Consider the following 22,259-nt stretch of genomic DNA (forward strand, 5'->3'; position numbering starts at 1 on the left):
GTAGCAGGGCGCAGGAAGTTGTTCCTGTGGCGCCTACACCAATTGAAGTGGAAGCTGATGATGGTGATCATTGAGCTTCGAATCAAGTTACTACAAACCTCGTAGGTCGACAAGGTCGCGTACTGCTGCAGAGTAGTACGGTAACCCTGTCTTGGAGGTCATGTTGTTGAGCAACAGTGAACCTACGAGTTATGGAGAAAGCGATGGTGGGCCCAGATTCCGACAAATGGCTGGAAGCCATGAAATCCGAGAGAGGATCCATGTGTGAAAACAAAGTGTAGACTTTGGTAGAACTACTTGATGGTCATAGGACTATTGAGTAAAAATGGATCTTTAAAAGAAGACAGACGATGATGGTGATAAGTCACTATTAAGAAAAGCTCGACTTGTCGCAAAGATGTTTTCGATAAGATCAAATAGTTGACTATGATGAGACTTTCTCACTCGTAGCGATGCTAAAAGTCTGTTAGAATTATGTTAGTTGTTGATGCATTATTTATGAAATATTGCACATAGGATGTCAAAACATTGTTTTCTCGACGGTTTCCTTGAGCAAACATTGTATGTGATACAACCAGAAGGTTTTGTCGATCCTAAAGATACTAGCAAGTATGCAAGCTCCAGTGATCCTTTAATGGACTGGTGCAAGCATCTCGGAGTTGGAATATACACTTTGATGAGATGATCAAAGATTTTGGGTTTGTACAAGGTTTATGAGAAACTTGTATTTCCAAAGAAGTGAGTGGGAGCATTATAGAATTTCTGATAGGTATATGTGGTTGACATATTGTGGACAGAAGTAATGTAGAATTTCTGTAAAGCATACAAGGTTGTTTGAAAGAAGTTTTCAAAGGAGTACCTGGATTACGCTACTTGAACGTTGAGCATCAAAGATCTATGGAGATAGATCGAAGGCGCTTAATAGAAGTTTCAACAAGATGCATGCCTTGACAAGTTTTTGAAAGAGTTCAAAATAGACCAGCAAAGAAGGAGTTCTTGGTTGCGTTGTGAGGTGTGAATTTGAGTAAGACTCAAAACCCGACCACGGCAGAATAAAGAGAATAGACGAAGGTCGTCTTCTATGCATTAGCCGTAGACTCTAAAGTACGCCATGCTGAGTACCGCACCTGATGTGTGCCTTGACTCAAGTCTGTTGAGAGGTACATAGAGTGATCCATGATAGAATCACTAGCAGCGGTCAAAGTTATCCTTAGTAACTAAATGGACTAAGGAATTTTTCTCGATTATGGAGGTGGTGGCGCAGGGAGGAGGAGGGCGCGGTGGCGCAGTGGGGAGGAGGGCGTGGTGGTGGCGCAGGGAGGAGGAGGGCGCGGTGGTGGTGCAGGGAGGAGGAGGGCGTGTTGGAAATATGCCCTAGAGGCAATAATAAATTAGTTATTATTATATTTCTTAGTTCATGATAATCGTTTATTATCCATGCTATAATTGTATTGATTGGAAACACAATACTTGTGTGGATACATAGACAAAACACTGTCCCTAGTAAGCCTCTAGTTGACTAGCTCGTTGATCAAAGATGGTCAAGGTTTCCTGGCCATAGGCAAGTGTTGTCACTTGATAACGGGATCACATCATTAGGAGAATCATGTGATGGACTAGACCCAAACTAATAGACGTAGCATGTTGATCGTGTCATTTTGTTGCTACTGTTTTCTGCGTGTCAAGTATTTGTTCCTATGACCATGAGATCATATAACTCACGGACACCGGAGGAATGCTTTGTGTGTATCAAACGTCGCAACGTAACTGGGTGACTATAAAGATGCTCTACAGGTATCTCCGAAGGTGTTCGTTGAGTTAGTATAGATCGAGACTGGGATTTGTCACTCCGTGTGACGGAGAGGTATCTCGGGGCCCACTCGGTAATACAACATCACACACAAGCTTTGCAAGCAATGTAACTTAATGTAAGTTGCGGGATCTTGTATTACGGAATGAGTAAAGAGACTTTCCGGTAAACGAGATTGAAATAGGTATGCGGATACTAACGATCGAATCTCGGGCAAGTAACATACCGAAGGACAAAGGGAATGACATACGGGATTATATGAATCCTTGGCACTGATGTTCAAACGATAAGATCTTCATAGAATATGTAGGATACAATATGGGCATCCAGGTCCCGCTATTGGATATTGACCGAGGAGTCTCTCGGGTCATGTCTACATAGTTCTCGAACCCGCAGGGTCTGCACACTTAAGGTTCGACGTTGTTTTATGCGTATTTGAGTTATATGGTTGGTTACCGAATGTTGTTCGGAGTCCCGGATGAGATCACGTACGTCACGAGGGTTTCCGGAATGGTCCGGAAACGAAGATTGATATATAGGATGACCTCATTTGGTTACCGGAAGGTTTTCGTGCATTACCGGAAAAGTTTCGGGCTCATCGGTAGTGTACCGGGAGTGCCGGGAGGGGTGCCGGGGACCATCGGGAGGGGTGTCACGCCCCAAGGGGTCTCATGGGCTATGGGAAGAGATAAACCAGCCCCTAGTGGGCTGGAATAAGTTCCCACTAAGGCCCATAAGGTTTGAGAAGGAAAAAACACAAGGTGGAAAGAGTTTCCAAGTGGGAAGGTGGAATCCTACTCCAAGTAGGATTGGAGTAGGACTCCTGCACCTCCAATTTCGTCCAAACCTTTAGGTTTTGAGGCTGCCTCCTCCCCTCCCTCCCACCTATATATACGGAGGTTTTAGGGCTGATTTGAGACGACTTTTCCACGGCAGCCCGACCACATACCTCCACGGTTTTTCCTCTAGATCGCGTTTCTGCAGAGCTCGGGCGGAGCCCTGCTGAGACAAGGTCATCACCAACCTCCGGAGCGCCGTCACGCTGCCGGAGAACTCTTCTACCTCTCCGTCTCTCTTGCTGGATCAAGAAGGTCGAGATCATCGTCGAGCTGTACGTGTGCTGAACGCGGAGGTGCCGTCCGTTCGGTACTAGATCGTGGGACTGATCGCGGGATTGTTCGCGGGGCGGATCGAGGGACGTGAGGACGCTCCACTACATCAACCGCGTTCACTAACTCTTCTGCTGTACGATCTACAAGGGTACGTAGATCACTCATCCCCTCTCGTAGATAGACATCACCATGATAGGTCTTCGTGCGCGTAGGAAAATTTTTGTTTCCCATGCGACGTTCCCCAACAGGGCGCGGCGGCGATGGGGGTTTCTGGGGTGAGAGAGAGGGGTGTGGGGGTGGGGTCGACGACCGTTAGGGGAGAGAGGGGTGGGGGTGGGGGCGACGACCGTTAGGGGAGAGAGGGGTGGGGGGGTGGGGGAGACGACCGTTAGGGCGCATCCTCTTTGCCGTCTGCACCCCGACGACAAAGAGGAACAAGGCAGACGACAAAGAGAGAGTCCGTTAGGGGGAGAGAGGGGTGCGGGGGTGGGCCGTCCCGTGCTCTTTGCCGTCTGCCTGAATGCTCTTTGCCATCTGCTGACAGACAACAAAGAGCAGACTGATGGCAAATAGTATCTTTTCCATCAGTCCGCTCTTTGCCGTCTAGTTTTCGGTAGCTCATGGCAAAGAGGGTCTTTGCCATTAGCCAGAAGACGGCAAAGAAGCAGCAAATGTCAAATTCTCTCATTCGAGTAGTGGATCCCAACTATTGTCACTTTGGGGTCTGCGGATTAGAACACATAATAGCTGCATATAACTTATAAGATAGAATCTAAAGCACTCTCATATTCATGGAAACATAATAGGTTCAGATCTTAAATCATGACACTCTCGCCCTAGTGACAAGCATTAAGCATAGCAAAGTCATAACAACATTAATCTCGGAACATAGTGGATACTAGGGATGGAGTCATAACAATTGACTCGGTTACATGACAAATCTCATCCAACTCCATCACCGTCTAGCAAGCCTCAAAGGAATTACTCACTTCTGGTGGTGAGCATCATGGAATTGTCGATAGAGATGGGTTCAGGATGACAACAACAACCCCCTCTCTACAACCCCGAAAAACTCCAGATCAGCCCTCCCGATGAAGAACAGGAGGTGGCAGCGGCTCCGTCTTGCAAAACGTGATGAAAGTTTCTCTCTGATTTCTCTCTCTCCCAGACAATATTTATGGTGTAGGAGTTAGGGCAAGGAGAGATTTGCGGGATCCATGAGCTTGCATGGCGCGCCCTAGGGGGGCGCCCCCTGAGCTCGTGGCTCCGTGGAGGGCCTCGTATAGTAGTTCTCTTCGTCAATTATTTTTTAAATATTCTTGAAATATTCTTCGTAAATTTTTAGCCCAATCTAAGAACTTTTATTTTTGCACAAAAACAACACCATGGTTGTTGTGCTGAAAACAACGTCAGTCCGGGTTAGTTTCATTCAAATCATACAAATTAGAGTCCAAAACAAAAGCAAAATTGCTTCAAAAAATATATTTGTTTGAGACGTATCATAGCACTGAGGAGATTCGACACCAATCACATCCTCGAGTTCTAGTCGTCGGGTAAAAACCAAGATTCGACTTGACGGCTTAGGGATGACGACGCTGAATCATTGTCTTGAAGACGTGGTCTTTTGGTGGGAGCTCCCGGTTTGTGGTGATGTGGTGGCCGAGAGTTTGCATCGGTGAGGGTGCATGATGTTTGAAGTGGTTCATCCGTCTTGGCCGACAGGTGGCACGCGAGACTAGGAAGTTGGAGCTCTTTTGACATGTCCGTCTTTCTATGGATATGCCTTCTCTCTTCGATGTCAACAAGGCCATCGTACAAGCTTGTGGTGGAGGTGATTATTTGGGCAGATAGGCAAACTTTGGTGTTGCAGCGACAAAGTCGAAGTTGGCATGTCGGGAATGTGATTGGCGATGCACGATGACACCGCTATCGTTGATGTTGGGCTTCTGTGTTTTTTGTAGTGTTTCCTCACATTTTTTTTTTGTGTTTATGTATATCCTTTTGCTCTTTAGATCTAGTTTAGTTAGTTGTCAATGAGGCCATCCTACAAGCTTGTGCTCGAGTACTTGTTTTGTCCAGTTTCTCTCGAGCAGTTTTCAACTATTGCCTTTTTTCTGAATGAAATTTTAGCAGCTCTTTTGTTAACTTAAAAAACACATCTCTTTTGCGTGCTGAATGGCTTCCCGCAGGTCCACCTATGGATGTATGTACGATGTTGGTGAAAGAATTGGAGGGGCAAGCGAGTGTCGAAGCTTGAGGGGAGGGGTGGGGGAAGGACAATTTCATTGTTTTGACCCTTTGCCGTTAGTTTGCGTGATTTGACCCTATGTGTAAAAGTTTTTCGGATCTCACCCTTTTTCTATCGTCATTGTCTTTGACGGTAGGATAACACATCCCACCGCCAAGGCCTTTAACGGTAGGACTTAATTACATCGTCATGTTCTAATAAAATGATAATAAAATGATGATTACATGCAGGTCCCTCCCGTCATAGTCTACGACCGTAGGGACCTGCATGCAATTATAATAAAATGATGATTACATGCAGGTCCCTAACATGATAAACGGTGACGGTAGGGTAATACATCCTACCGCCATATGATGTGGAGGTAAGGTTTTCTCGCACCAAACAGACGTGACGGCGTCACTAAGTCCTACTGTCATAGACCCTGACGGTAAGATGTGTTACCCTACCGTCATAGACAACAACGATACAAAAATGGTGAGATCATAAAAACTTTTGCACATGGAGTCTAATCTCTCCCTAATAATAAAGCAAATACGGTTTCTCGTCGTCCGTCGTGGCATTTTGGTGAAAAAGTCCCTCCGTTTTCAGTTAATCAACCCGCAGTCCTTTCTTAAGTTGGAAAAACGTTTCGTCGTGCCACTTTTACAAAAAAAGCCCCCGACGTTTCCTGAAATCAACCCGCTGTCCGGATCTAAATCAGAAAACAAATCGTTTTTGAATCGTTCAGAAAACCCTCTAATGTTTCACGTAATCAACCCGCACTCCGTATTTTAACAAAAAAAACCTAACTTTTCAGTTAATCAATCCAAATTTTATCTAAAACAAAATTATCCATATCTTTTAAACCCTAATTCCGATTTTAACATGTTATATATGAAATTTGATTAAAAAATATATAGAATCTAAATAGGGTGTTATTTTTAGCTGTTGAATACTTCTTAAATATTATTTTTTGTGCAAAGTTAATCTGTAGTGTACGGTCCTTTTTTCTCTCTTTCCAACGACGATACGAATTGCAATAAACATTTATTAAATTAAAACCTAATTAAGAGGAAAGAAAACATCGTTAACCACACATGCTCATCTTTGAAAAATCTCGTGGAGAGAAACAACATATTTTTCATCTTATTCCGAGTAACTGTACATTCAAACGCGTTTTTGTTGTGTGAGCACTAAAACCATCGTCGGCAACACAAATGTGATGCCATGTGAAAATATATTACGTTTAGAGCATGTGTTATTTTTTTTTCCTTTACCACGCACGGGCTCTTCTGCTGGTCGTGCTAAACTAACAACAAAGTGTCAAAACAATGAATTTTGCCGCGGGGGATGGTGTACGTGCCGGACGGAGCGGACTGTAGGCAGGGTACCCTGAAGAAATTAAAAATGAACTGTAGGGAGGCATGGCTGGCGATCTCGCTCATCCATCCACATTCCGGCGTGCATAATTGCAACCTGCAGCAGTAGCGTGCATAATTGTAACCTGCAGTACTGGTACTGTGCCTACGCGAGGGGTGCAAGTGCAGGCCTGCAATAATCCACGACTGCTATGTCCTGCCAAGTCCTGCTCTCACGCAATCAAGGCAACAACTCCAGACAAAAACACTATCTCCAGTGAACCCGCACCGCATTGTGGAGCGCCGGATCCAGATCGGATGGGCTGGGCTGCCGCCTGCGTTTTGACTCCGGAACAGCTATTTCCCAGCACGCTCCCTCCCTCGCAGTAGTCAGTCCCAGGGTCCAGAGTTCAGACCCTGGGCGGCCGGGCCCCGCCCCAGACGAGACGGCGTCGTGGCTGTCATGCGCTGCAGCGCCACGCACGGCGGTCCCAGCACACATGCCCAGCCCAACCCACGTCCCCCCACCCCACCCCCAGACCCCAGGCGACCAACAACCGCCGACCCAGCAGCGTCCCATTCACAATCCATTCCGCCACCTGAACGCCTCTCCCGATCGGCTCCCGTGGTCGCGTGCGGCGTGCGGCGTGCCCCCGCCCGGGCGGCAGAGGCAGCAACGGCAAGAAGGGACACGAACGGCTCGCGCTTTGGTGGGTTGGGTGCCGGGACAAGGAGCAGCCAGCAGCAACAGCTCACCCCACTGTCTTCTATCGCCTTCACTGCGTCGTGTCATGAACCCATCCCGAACTGAACAGGGAGGGAGCCGGGCAGCGCTCACGTGGTGGGGGCCTATCGGCCGGCCCGGGCAGTTCCGTTCTCGTTGCAGCGCGCGTGCGTGTGTGCGTAAAGGGGGTTCGTCGTGTGTCCGTTTTGTTCTGTCTCCCCCCTCCACTCGCCAGGAGTCCAGAGGACACGAGTGCTCCGCGGGCACAGTTCGTCTGTACGGCCTCTCGCTTTTCTTCATCTCGATTGCATACGGCCTATTAGGGCGTTTCCAAGGCAACCTCTACATTTTCTTCCGCATCTGTCTCGTATATATCCGGTCTTTCTAATTTTACTTGATAGTTCGTACGTTCAAGTAGTCGTATACATAGAGTTGAGACGTTCAAATAGTCATGTACATAAGTACATACATTTAAATAGCCGCATGTAATGCTAGTTTAGATTAAAAAAATGTAAATTTTATATTTCAACATTGTTTTTTTTGTCAATACGCATGAGAGCGTATCTTTTCATTGATAGAGGATAATAAAGTGGAGAGTGGTATTGCAGTTGCATACACAAAATGGCGCGACCATGAATCCAAAATGAGCGACGGTGCGATCTTGTCGTAGATGATGGCATTGCGGTGACGCTAGAGGGACCATGTCATAAGCATGACAATGGTGGTGAAGCCGAGCAGCTTGGCCAGGGTTGTCATGTGTAGGATCGAGTGAAGCCACTCACGGAACCAAAGGGAGCCATCCGGTGCGGCGATCCCGAGGCAGCACCAAGTGAGGATATCATGCTAGATACTGCGGGAGAAGACACAACCCAATAGAATGTGGTGCATGGTCTTAGCCTCTTGAGAGCAGAATATGCACGCAGGCTCGTGAGGCAGTCCTCGACGGGCTAGGTGATCCGCTGTCCAATAGCGACTGATGGAGGCCAGGTAGGTGAAGAATTTCACGGAGAGGGGGGCTCCGAATTTCCAAACCAAGCGTCAATGTTCGCATAATGTGGATCCAGTGAATATGGCTTGGTAGAATGAGGAAGGAGTGTAGACTCCCTTCTCTGTCCACTTATTGTGGATGACATCCGGGTGCGAGCTAAGAGCAAGGGGTTGCATCCTTGGCCACACATCAACATATTCGAGCATGGCAGTCGGGCCAAGTGAGCCCTGGATGTCTCTAATCAAGGAGCGGTCGTGCATGGGAATGGCAACCGTTTGGGATCGACCACGGCGACTCGGAACATGTGTCACTAGGTTGGGAGCAGAGTCACAGATGGAGCTGCCTTAGATCCACTTACTTGTTCACAAACGACAAGTGATGCCTCACAGTGTCCTGAACTAGGGGCTACTAACCCGAGATATTTGACCATACGGACCGGACTAGGATCCCGTTAAGCCACATCCTAAGGAGCAATGGAAGCGCCAAGACTCCACATGCCATCTCGTGTGTGTTGAGAACCTCGTCCCCAATGAGGAGGTCATGTTCGAAAGCTTGGAATACACCACCGACGCCTTTGGCAATCTCGACATCTCTGGTTGGGCTCCAAGGCGATTGGAGCAGACATCGGATACCGAAGTTTCAAGCCTGAAACCAATCTCCAACCCTGGCTTCCCAGCAAACACCAATGAAGGTCCGCCCTCAAGCACAGATCTACCCCTCTCCATCATAGAGCGAAACCTCAAGTGTGACCCTCCTTCGGACCTAGCCTCGAGCTCGTCTCGGTTTGCCTCCGATGTAGCTCTTATGGCTCCATATAATCCACTTTGGATTGGCCCCGCTTATAGTCAAACAATGGATCGAAGTGATCTCTCGCTTTTAAAAGAGATGTTAGATCGGATACAGAGCCTGGGATCTCAGATGGCAAGACCTCTCCTATGACCACATCGGATGTAAAGCTGATGTTCAAGAAATTTAAGTCCCACTCACCACCCATCTAGTCGCTACAGTCAAACACTTAACCGATGTCCTCGACTACGTGTGAGAAGATGCGGAATGGGATGAAGATACCGGGGATGGACCGAACCCAAGGAAGATAAAGACCGACAAGTGGGCGGAAACATCCACCTACGTGTCTACATGGTGGATACCTCTCACAACAATAGAGAAGAAGAGGACAAACACCCCTCCAGAGGTAAATGATGCGGCTACATCGAAGGAAGTCTCGCATAGGCAATGCTAGTGTTGTGGAGGCCGATAACGACAGCGCCCAAGATCATAACACAAGCCTAACCGTAGAGGACCCGAGAGGTGCACAGACATCACGCCCGGGCTTACCCTATGATGACCCCGATGATGATAACTACATGCCATCGGGCGAGGAGGTAAGCCTTGGATCCAACGATTTTGTCGTCCCTGAGAACTTCAAAGCCCTTGAGGCCTACCAGAGGTGTGTGATGGCAATCGTCCGCAGTGTCAAACTAGGGCAAGCCCGGCTGAAGGCTGACCAAGACACACTCAATGACACGTGGGTTGAAGTCTTGTTGGAGGAACAAGAACTCGAGGATAGACTAAAAAGTTAACATTTATCCTACAATTGGAGACGCTTATTTTGAGAATTAGATGATGAAGCAGAAGATGACCCGCCGAGGAACTATGATCGTCACGATCAACGGGACCATCCTCCTAGGGGACGGGATAGGCCGCTAGGATGATCCCAAGAGCTCCCTGCTAATGCTCGCTTTAATGACAGGAGAGTCGATTAACCCACACGAACATTGGACCTCCCTGAAAGGCTAGACACGGCACCCCGGTCCATCTATCGATCCAGGGATCAGGCACTAGCAGGACATGGAGGATACCATGAATGGCTTGATAGAAACACTTGGGCCCGGGAAAATAACTATGTTCGGCCAAAAACATATGGTCGACAATCTATTGTCCATGTCTCGGGGCTGCCTATACGATGTGCTTCACAGATGAGGTTATGCAACACTAATTCCCTGAAGGGTTTAAACCCGTTAATATTGAGACATACGGCGAAAACACATATTCAACAGTATGGATCAAATATTTTCTTCTCCGTATTGATATGGCCAAAGGAGATGACCTCCACGCCATCAAGTACCTACCTAAAAAACTAAAAGAACATGCGAGTCATTGGCTTAATAGCTTGCCTAAGGACTTTATTGGAAGCTGGGAGCTAACTTCTATGGTACCTATGTTTGACCTCCGCACATTGAGAACTTAAACCTTATTAGATAGCAGCCGAGGGAGTCCGCTCGACAGTTCTGGAATAGGTTCCTCACCAAAAAGAACCAAATCATAGACTGCGTCGAGGCCGAATGTGACACCCTCGATTTTGACCCTTTCTTTTTCTTTTGCATTTCTTTAACATTTTATTTGAAATTTCTCTTCTATGGCTCTATGGTCTCGAGACTTGGGAAGATCATCTCTTTGTAGTCCCCAAAGTGGCTTGTCATTCTCAAATCCTTCTCAAGACCATGTCATTTCCATCTTATCCCCAAGCAAAATTCTTTTTGGTGGGAATATTGATTTTTCTATTAAAGGAATAACCCTGTTTGCTGTAGGTTGTGAAGCAACCTATATTTTCGTCTCTCCCAAAATTCCCAAATAATTATCATAAATTGTTTGGGTCATATCTTCCTCAAATATGTCAAAATTCTTCCTTGTATAGTTCAATAAAAAAATAGTAGAATTCTTTTTCAGTTGTGAAGGAAGTGCTATTTATATTTGCTTCGTTGCTTCCAAACTTTTTGGTTAGTCTTTTCTATCCATATCGCAGCCTCATGCCAAAATTCTACTTCATTGTCCTAGTGAATTTTCCTGAGCTAATTTCCAAATTTTTTGTTCAAAAAAAAACTTTGTTAAGGAGTTACTATTTAGGTTAATCCAAATGAGTTGAAATTTTGCATGATCCTTCATACGCTCAATTAATAGCTCTCCTCCAAATTTGAGCATTTCTCCATCATTCATGTGATCCCAACATTAAAACTTAGTTTCTGGTCAGATTTGCAGTTTGTGAAGCTACTATATTTTGTATTGTTTCATTATTGCTAAAAAATTGCGAGGACCTTCTCCTTCCCATATGTCTTGCCTCCTATAAATTTAAGATCTAGCCGATCTTTCCCTAGAATTATTCTTATTTTTTGTCGAAGAGAAGATTATTGTGAAGCAAGTACCATTTTGGTGTATCTAGTTGGTATGAAAATTTTGCAGTATCTTGTCATGGATAATTCATCACGACCCCCCAAGTTTTAGTCCTAGAATCACACTATGTGAGTGCAACATCTAATTCTATTTTCTAGACGAGATTGTGTGGTTGTTAAGCAACCCTATTAAACCTTGGTCCAAATCCCTCCAAATTTCGCACGAATGTTGTCCTTCCTACTCTAAACCTTTGAGACATTTTGTTTTATCATGAGGCCATCCCTGTGACCCTCATCATCTTGCCAAAGTGTGCTTCAGAAAACTTCACATGAGAAATCCCATCAATTCACACACTCTTATGTTGATATAACACTTCATAGTAGTTCCAGTATGTAAGGACAACACTCCACACATCAGTTTCCAACCTCTCAAGCCTATCTTTGCCACACAAAGCATGACCGCGTGTTTGGACGCCAGTGCGTGCGCTTCGGCAGCATTGGGCACACTGTGCGCGTCGGGTCACGTCGGGACGCGTCTTCCCGGCGGTGTACGCGCATCCCCGAGTGCCGTTCAGCCTCCCCCTTCTCTCCTGTTCCTCTCTGGACCCCTCCCGTGCTTCAGAAACCTCTCGCGATGATAGCTGGGACGCGTCCATGGGAGCGCAGTGCCCCGACTAGCTTTTTCGATGCCCCGTCCACTTCTTCCTCCCCATTGGTGCCATTTTGTGCTCGGGTGGCCTCCTCTACTCTCTCCCGTCGCCTTCGACGTTCACAAGAGCGTTGTTCCTCATCGGTGTTTCGACTGGACCCTCGATGTAACTCTCGGGCACGACATTCGCCACGGCTATAAAAGCCATGCCCTCGCCCTCCCCAACTCGCCACCAGCCTCACCGCGTACCCTAGCCCTCCCCCGACGCCTCCTAGACCCTCATAAAGCTCTCCCCGCGACTCCCCCTTCCTCCAGTGACCCATGGCACCGTAGCCAACATCGGTCGCTGCCGTCCACAGCTAGAGTCAAAGCCCATCTCCCTCTGTTGCTCCCCGACGGGAACAGACCCTCCACGCCGGTGCGGCTCCTCGACATGATTGCTCCGATGGCAGGAGCATCGTCGGAGGTGACCCATAGCATCGGGATGGCTGCCGATGCCGAGCCCCTGCTCTGCCCCATCGGGCGAGCGGGAGGTTCAAGAAGAAGACGTGACACGAGGGCGCCCCCGTCCCTGCGGACCCCACCAGTCAGCCTCACAAGGGCGTTGACCCAAGACTTGCTCACGTGGATAAGTGAAAGCGTATTTCACATTTTACATTTTCTATAGGTAAAAGCGTATTTCTCTTTAGTTTATAACTAAAATACGTTGTGTCTGCACGAAAGCATATTTTTGCAGAAGACGATTTGTGTTTAACAAGCCAAGGACCTGTTTGCAAATACTTTGGTTACAGATTGGTCCCTGGTATTCAATCATCCATATCTTTCTGCCCTCAACTCTGAATCAAGTGACTGCAAAGCCATCGTTATTGTCTCGACGCGCCCGTTCTATTGGTACCATATTAAATATATTGTCACATATTTAAAATGACCATTTTACCCTTGCCCCTAATCAGCCCCGTCCGAGAGACAAGTGTTTTTGGCAAATCATTCCATGAGTTCCTCGCACGTGTACCCGGTGGATCGTTCATCCCCACCAAAACCACGATAGCCACTTGCATGATGGCCTTGCAGTAGTCATGGGTTCCTACTTGAATATTTAATACATTGTGGATGTAATATTTTCTGAATGCTATATACATGCTTGTGAATCCATGCTAGTTCTTATGCTAGGATTATTTGCATCTAGTTGGTTAAATAATTAATACTATTATCATGTTTTATTCTAGTAAGTATATTTTGATGCTAGTGGTCAACCCATGCTATGCTTGCTCTATTCATGATCATCCTTATGCCATGCTCAACTGCATCTAGTGGAGTAAATGATTTATTGGCATTGGTGCTATGTTAAATGGTTATACTTCCCATCCATGTTTATGTTGATGTCATGTTCATGTGCATTGTCATCTCATCCAGTTATTATTATTATTATGACTCGGTTCATTACTTTTTAAGTTTAACCGAATAATAATTGAACTTGAACACCTGTTGGTTCAATCATAATGTCATCGAGTCGAGCTGACTAGTGCACTCACACTTTCCTGTATGGGAAGACCTTAATGCGGTCTATTGTTATGCCTCTCTCTGCTGCCTCCAACTAGGGAAGGTTATGTGCGCGCACTATATTGGCCGAGTAGGAAGCAATAACCTTGTGTGCCCGAGTTGTTTGCGTGCTTTGGTCCCCTTTTGGGATAGTTTTAGTTTTGCCACGACGGTGGCCGTTGGATTACACAGTGGCATTGGGGCCACCCATGACTTAGCCCAAAGGGGAGTTTGTCGGAGTGGCTGGGAGAGTGTAATTCAATAGATTGGTTTTGTCGGAATGCCATTGGTACACCCGAATGGCAACACGAGGCCATGGGTTTTGTGGTGTGGGTACAGTGTAATAACCTCTGTAGAGTGTGTATAATCTATCCATAACCGCGTTCGCCGATATGGGCCGAGTTCGTAGTAGGTCACACAATGAGTCAGTGATGACTATGATCTACGTTGGGTTTTCCGTGAGGAGGAATGGGTTATCGCAGCATATTGCGCGTAAGTATTTCCCTCAGTTATGAAGCAAAGGTTTATCGAACCAATAAGAATACCAATCCTCAACCGTCTTCAGCGACTGCACACAAAGAAACAAACAACTTGCACCCAACGCGGGCAAGAGGGTTGTCAATCCCGTTGATCTCATTATTTGCAAGAAAATGAGGTGTGTAGATAATTATAAATTGAAAAACAAAATAAAACACAAATAATGACAACAAGGTAATACTAGCGTTTTTAAATATATAACTGAATAGACCCGGGGACCGTAGTGTTCCCTAGTGGCATCTCTCATGGCGAAGGCGGTGGGTAAACAAATTACTGTTGGGTAATTGATAGAACGGCGAATAATTATGCGATTTTCATGTCAATGATCATGTGTATATAGGCATCACGTCCATAAGAAAATAGGCCGGCTCATGCGTGCACCTATTACTATTACTCCACTTCAAGAGCGCTTCTATGCTTGCCCCTCTACATATTAAGTAAAAACAGAGTAATGCTTGGAGAACAATGACATGATGTAGACAAAGTAAACTCAATAATATGACTAAACCCATTTTTTTATCCTTAGTAGCATCAACAGAAAGACGCATGTTGTCCCCTTCTGTCACTCGGATATAGAAATTCGCCAGGTTAAGCCTACTACAACGCACCACTCGCACTAAGGAAATATTAATCTAGTTGGGCAAACTATCTTAATAGATCGGAGAGCATTACGAAGGTATGATGATCATGCAATTAAGAATCATAATAATCAGAGGTGACTCAAATACTTTTCATGAATAATCTGAACATAAACCCACAATTCGTCGGATCCCAACAAACATACCATACATAGTTGATTACATTGGTTAGATCAAAAACGAAGATGCGATGAACATGGTATTGAAGATCATAAGAGAGAGAGAGATTGCCATCTAGGTACTGCCTACGGACCCGTAGGTGTGTGGTGAACTAGTCACACATCATGGCGAGGGAAGCAAGGTTGATGTAGAGGCCCTCCGAGATTGATCTCCCGTCCGGCAGATCGCCGGAACAGAGGTTTAGATGGACTCCCATCAGAATAGAGACTTGCGGCGGCAGAAAAAGTGTTTCGGGAGTGCTCTTAGGGTTTTTGGAATATTTGTGAATTTATAGGACAGAGAGGGACATCGGGAGGCATCCAGGGGGGCTACAAGCAATCAGGGCGCAACCAAGCCCTGGGCCGCACCCTATGGGCGTGTGCATCCCTTGTGCGGCCTCTTGTCCACTTCCGATGCTTGCAGGTCTTCATATAGTCCAGAAAAATGCATATTAAAGTTTCATGGCATTTGGACTCCGTTTGGTAGGGTAAACCTGCAAAGCGAAAAACACGTAGAAAACAGGAACTGGCACCGGGCACTGGGTAAATAGGTTAGTGCTCAAAATTATTATATATTGGTATATAAATGGCCAAAAAGTATCCTAGAATGATAATATATCAGCATGGAACAAAAAAATTATACATATGTTGGAGATGTATCAGCATCCGCAAACTTAATTCCTACTCATCCTCGAGTAGGTAAATGATAAAAATAGATTTTTTGATGTGACATGCTATCTATAATGTAATCTCTTGTATGTACGATCATTGAGTAATGATAAATTAACAAAAAACAACATAATAATATTTATTAAGTATAAGTAACAAAATTATTGATTTTCAAAGTATATGATCCTAAAAGAATATGTACCCCCTATTCGTCTTTATTGTATTAGCAAGGCATCACTTCGTCTTCACCACATAAATACAAATGTTAAGCACCACTGTGTTCAAGTCAGGGAATTGGATCATACTTTTTCAACATGCATCAACTTTTTATTCTTCACGCAATACATGAACGTGAACCATTGGACATAGCATATAGGTGGAATAGAATATGGTGGTAGATATCAAAGGGGTAAAAAGTGGAGAAGATAATCTCACATCGACTAGGCGTACCAACGAGCTATGGAGATGCACGTTGATAGATGTCGATGCGAGGAGTAGGGATTGCCATGCAAATGATGTACTAGAGCTAAAAGTGTATGAAAGCTCAACTGAAGCTAGGTGGGGTGCGCATCCAACTTGCTTGCTCATTAAGACCTAGGGCATTTGAGGAAACCCGTCATTGGAATATACTAGCCAAGTTTATTATGATCAGATAATTCCCACTAGCATATGGAGGTGATAGCATAGGAGAATCTCGCTATGAAGATCATGGTGCCACTTTGAGGCACAAGTGTGGCAAAAGGATAGTAGCATTGTCCCTTCTATCTTTTTCTCATTTTTTATATGGTGGTGGCCTTTTCTCTTTTTCTGCCTCCCTGATGACCCACAAGTATAGGAGATCAATCGTAGTCCTTTCGATACGTAAGAGTGTCGAACCCAACGAGGAGCAGAAGGATTTGACAAGTGGTTTTCAGCAAGAAAATATCTGCAAGCACTGAAATTGTCGGTAACAAGTGATTGTGTGGTGAGATGATTCGTAGCGAGCAACAAGTAACAAAAGTAGCAACGGTGCAGCAAAGTGGCCCAATCCCTTTTGTAGCAAGGGACAATCCTGGACAAAGTATTATAGGAGGAAAAACGCTCCCGAGGACACACAGGAATTTCTGTCATGCTAGTTTCATCAAGTTCATATGATTCGCATTCGTTACTTTGATAGTTTGATATGTGGGTGGACCAGCGCTTGGGTACTGCCCTTACTTGGACAAGCATCCCACTTATGATTAACCCCTCTCGCAAGCATCCGCAACTACGAAAGAAGAATTAAGACAAAGTGTAACCATAGCATTAAACTTGTGGATCCAAATCAGCCCCTTACGAAGCAACGCATAAACTAGGGTTTAAGCTTCTGTCACTCTAGCAACCCATCATCTACTTACTAATTCTGCTCTAGGCCCAAATGATGGTGAAGTGTTATGTAGTCAACATTCACATAACACCACTAGAGGAAAAACAACATACAACATATCAAATTACCGAACGAATACCAAATTCACATGACTACTATTAGCATGACTTATCCCATGTCCTCGGGAACAAAAGTAACTACTCACAAAGCATAATCATATTCATGACCAAAGAGGTAATGAGTAGCATCAAGGATCTGAACATAAACTCTTCCACCAAGTAATCCAACTAGCATCTACTACAAAGAGTAATCAACACTACTAGCAACCTTACAAGTACCAATCAGAGTCGCGAGATGGAGATTGGTTACAAGTGATGAACTAGGGTTTGGAAATGAGATGGTGCTGATGAAGATGTTGATGGTGACGAGTCCCCTCCGATGAGAGGAGTGTTGGTGATGACGATGGCGACGATTTCCCCCTTCGGGAGGGAAGTTTCCCCGGCAGGATCGTCCTGTCGGAGCTCTAGATTGGTTCTGCTCAAGTTCCGCCTCGTGGCGGCGACGAAACCACGAAAAGGCTCCTTCCTGATTTTTTCCTGGACGAAACCCTCCATATAGCAAAAGAGGGGGCAAGTGGGCCAGAAGGGTGCCCACAAGCCCCCATGGCGCGGCCTGGGGGGTGGCCGCGCTGTGCAGGCTTGTGGCCACCCCCTGGCGCCCCTCTGGCACTTCTTCGACCCAGTATTTTTGATAAATCGGGAAAAAAATCCTCATTCATTTTTACGGCGTTTGGAGTTGCGCAGAATAGGTATCTCAACTTCGCTCCACTTTAAGGCTAGAATTCCAGTTGCCGGCATTCTCCCTCTTCATGTAAACCTTGCAAAATAAGAGAGAAAAGGCATAAGAATTGTACGGTGAAGTGAAATAACAGCCAAAGAAGCGATAAATATCAACATGAAAACATGATGCAAAATGGACGTATCAACTCCCCCAAGCTTAGACCTCGCTTGTCCTCAAGCGAAAGCCTAGCTCAATAAATATGTCCACATGTTTAGGGAGAGAGGTGTCGACAAAACAAGATACGAACATGCATGCATCATGATCATAATCAGAACAACAATACCAACATATAATCTCTCATGCTAAAGTGATAATTCCTTCACAAAGTAATGCATGGATCAAGAACCTTACCGAGAAGTAACAACCGATAGCCTTTAGTCATTGAAGCAATTACGATTTTTCTCGACATCAGAAAGAGTCAAATAAGAGCTTGTAAAGCAAATCCACATACTGAATCACTCATTCGTTCTCTACAATTGCTACAACTCACGTGGTACTCATGAGATCAAATTTTCAGCTGGACAGAGAGAAACATAGGGGCTTACAGTTCTGCCTCCCAACTGCTTACCTCAAGGGTAATGTCAACAATAATAATTCATGAATGCCTACCTCCAAGTTGACATATGAATATAGATCTTTCCCAAGCATATGACGTTAGCCAAGATAAAGGCGAAATAGGGAATTGGTGAAGATTACCATGACTCTTTCAAGGGCAAAAAGTAAAGGTACAAGATAGGCCCTTCGTAGAGGGAAGCAGAGGTTGTCATGCGCTTTTGAGGTTTGGATGCGTGTCCTCTTAGTGCGGAGGAACGTCACTTTATCTTGCCTCCTATGATAAAGAACTTTATTATGCAGTCTGTCACTTTTATGTCTTCCTCATCACAAGTTCGTATAAAGCTTATTTTCCACACACTAATAGATCATACATATTAGAGAGCAATTTTTATTGCTTGCACCGATGACAACTTACTTGAGGGATCTTATTCAATCCATAGGTAGGTATGGTGGACACTCATGGCAAAACTGGTTTGAAGGTTTATGGATGCACAAGTAGTATCTCTACTTGGTGCGGGAGGCTTTGGCTAATATGAGGTGGAAGCAATCGTCACATGCTAAGGGATCTCTAATCATATAACATTGTTCAGAGCTAAGCAAACACAATTCATTATGTTGTCTTCCTTGTCCAACATCTACTTCTAGGCATGTAATAGTTTAGTGAGTGTTCACAATCATAGATGGTGTCACAGATGATATATTTATATGTGAACCTCTCCTTCTTTATCACTTCCTATTAATTGCAACAATGACCAAGGTCTACGTTTGCCTACCCTCAACAAGTTTCAATCCTCATTCTTTTTTATGTGAAGCCATCACTTCCCATAAGATTATTACATCATCTTTCATGCTTTTGTTCTATTCTCACTCTTTTGATCATGGCAAGAGGCAAAGCCCTTCAACTAAGACATTCTTTATTATAAGGCTCATGAGCAAGAATACAACGGGGGTGACACAAAGCAAAACTCAAAACTAAAACACTAAGACTTTTAAACTACTAGAGAAAAATAAAAACTGAAAAGGAAAACTTAAACAAAGGTAAAGGCAAAAGATGTGATGGTGATACGATACCGGGGCAATTCCCCCAAGCTTGGCACAAACCAAGGGGGTTGCCCATACCAATGCTCAGTTGTCTTCCTTTGGTGGTGATGATGGAGTTGTTGCAACATGAGTTTGATGCTCCGTATTCCAAGGCATAGGTGCTCCATCATGGAAAGATGAACGAGTCTACGGAATCCTCAAATCTGCACCCAACCGTATTGATTTAAATCTATACCCATACTCACAGTTTTGGTTCTGCAGGTCATAGATCTGGGCCTGGAGTTGATCAATCATGCCATAGAGCCTGGAGAGATGCTTCCCAATGTCATTGACATCAATCCTGTGCTTGTTGGTGAACTCCGTGATCATCATGTGGTTGGCGTTGAGTCCATGCTCCACCATCCCTTGGCACTTGAAGAATTGTTGCTCCATTGCTTCGAGCCTCGTCTCTATGCTTCCGGTCTTCTTAGGCCCCTCAACATCACGGATGTGCAACATCCCCTCACGCATCTCGATAGATTGAGGGTGTTGCAGCACTTCCGTGAGGTAGGGATTGATGACCTTCTCGAAGATCTTGTCCTTCGGAGCTTTTGGGGAAGTCATGGCGATTTAGATCTGCAATAGAAACAGGCTCGAAACGAAAAATAGAGGAAATCTGCGTGATAAAGGGATCAGACCAAACTAAAGTATATATAATGATTTTTTGCAGACCAGAAGGAGTACCCTACGTGAAAACAGAGTCCGGGAGGCGCACGAGGTGGCCACAAGCCCCCATGGCGCGGCCAGGGGGTGGACCCGCGCCGTGCAGGCTTGTCGCCTCCTCACGCACTTTCCGGACTACTTCCAATTTTTGTATTTTTTCAAATATTCCAAAACGGAGAAAATTTCCAACTGGAAAAGTTTTGGACTCTGTTTTCTTGTCGAATCACATACCTCTTCGTTTTCGGAGTCTGAAACAGGCTGGTAAATATCCCTTAGGTATTCCTCCGGAGTTATGGTATTGATGATATTGCTTTCAACATTTATAGGAGTACTTGAGATATAATGCTTGATTCTCTACCCATTTACCACTCTTGGACAATTACCTTCCGTGTTGTTGATCTTGATAGCACCGGAACGATATACTTCCTCAACAACATAGGGACCTTCCCATATAGAGAGAAGCTTGCCTGCAAAGAATCTTAAACGAGAGTTATATAGCAAGACATAATCACCTATGTTGAACTCACGCTTTTGTATCCTCTTATCATGCCACCTCTTAACCTTCTCTTTGAACAGCTTGGCATTCTCATATGCCTGAGTTCTCCACTCATCAAGCGAGCTAATGTCGAATAACCTCTTCTCACCGGCAAGTTTGAAATCAAAGTTGAGCTCTTTGATTGCCCAATAAGCTTTATGCTCTAGCTCAAGAGGTAAGTGACATGCTTTCCCATACACCATTTTGTACGAAGACATGCCCATGGGATTCTTATAGGCAGTTCTATAAGCCCACAGTGCATCATCGAGCTTCTTAGACCAATTCTTTCTAGACCTGTTGACAGTCTTTTGCAGAATCAGTTTAATCTCTCTATTACTTAGCTCTACTTGACCACTGGATTGAGGGTGGTAGGGAGACACAATTCTATGGTTGACATCGTACTTAGCAAGCGTTTTACGGAAAGCACCATGAATGAAGTGTGAACCACCGTCGGTCATTAGATATCCAGGGACTCCAAATCTAGGGAAGTTAACTTCTTTCAGCATCTTGATAGAAGTGTTGTGATCAACACTACTAGTGGGGATAGCTTCTACCCACTTAGTGACGTAATCAACAGCAACTAAGATGTGAGTATACCCATTAGATTTTGGAAAAGGTCTCATACAATCAAAGCCCCAGACATCAAATGGTTCAATGACAAGTGAGTAGTTCATAGGAATTTCCTGACGTTTGCTAATATTACGTATTCTTTGACATTCGTCACAAGACAAGACAAACTTACGGGCATCCTTGAAGAGAGTGGGCCAATAGAAAGCTGATTGCAATACCTTGTGTGCAGTTCTATCTCCCGCATGGTGTCCTCCGTAGGCCTCGGAGTGACACTTCTATAGGATCTGTCCCTGTTCATGTTCAGGTACACAACGTCTAATAACACCATCTACTCCTTCCTTATAAAGGTGAGGATCATCCCAAAAGTAGTGTCTCAAGTCAAAGAAGAGTTTCTTCTTTTGCTGGTACGTGAAACTAGGTGGTATATATTTGGCAACGACATAGTTTGCATAATCAGCATACCACGGTGCACTACGTGAAGCATTGATGACATTCAATTGCTCATCAGGAAAGCTATCATCAATAGGTTGTGGGTCATCAAGAACGTTCTCCAACCTAGACAAGTTATCTGCTACTGGGTTATCAGCACCCTTTTTGTCGACAACGTGCAAATCAAATTCTTGTAGCAAGAGAACCCATCTGATAAGTCTAGGTTTAGCGTCCTTCTTCTCCATGAGGTACTTAATAGCAGCATGATCAGTGTGAATAGTGACTTTGGAATCAACTATGTAAGACCTGAACTTTTCACATCCAAACACGACTGCTAAAAACTCCTTCTCCGTAGTAGCATAGTTTCTCTGGGCACTGTCTAGAGTATTACTAGCATAGTGAATAACATTCAACTTCTTATCGACACTTTGCCCTAGAACAGCACCAACAACATAATCACTAGTGTCACACATGATCTCAAAAGGTAAGTTCCAATCAGGTGGTTGAACAATAGGTGCAGTTATCAAAGCCCTCTTAAGTATTTCGAAGGCTTCCTCACAATCATCGTCAAAAACAAAAGGAATATCCTTTTGCAAGAGATTGGTAAGAGGCCTAGAAATCTTAGAGAAGTCTCTAATGAACCTTCTATAGAAACCAGCATGACCA

This window comes from Hordeum vulgare, chromosome 5H (genome assembly GCF_904849725.1).
Source record: "Hordeum vulgare subsp. vulgare chromosome 5H, MorexV3_pseudomolecules_assembly, whole genome shotgun sequence".
In the NCBI taxonomy this organism is placed as follows: domain Eukaryota; kingdom Viridiplantae; phylum Streptophyta; class Magnoliopsida; order Poales; family Poaceae; genus Hordeum; species Hordeum vulgare.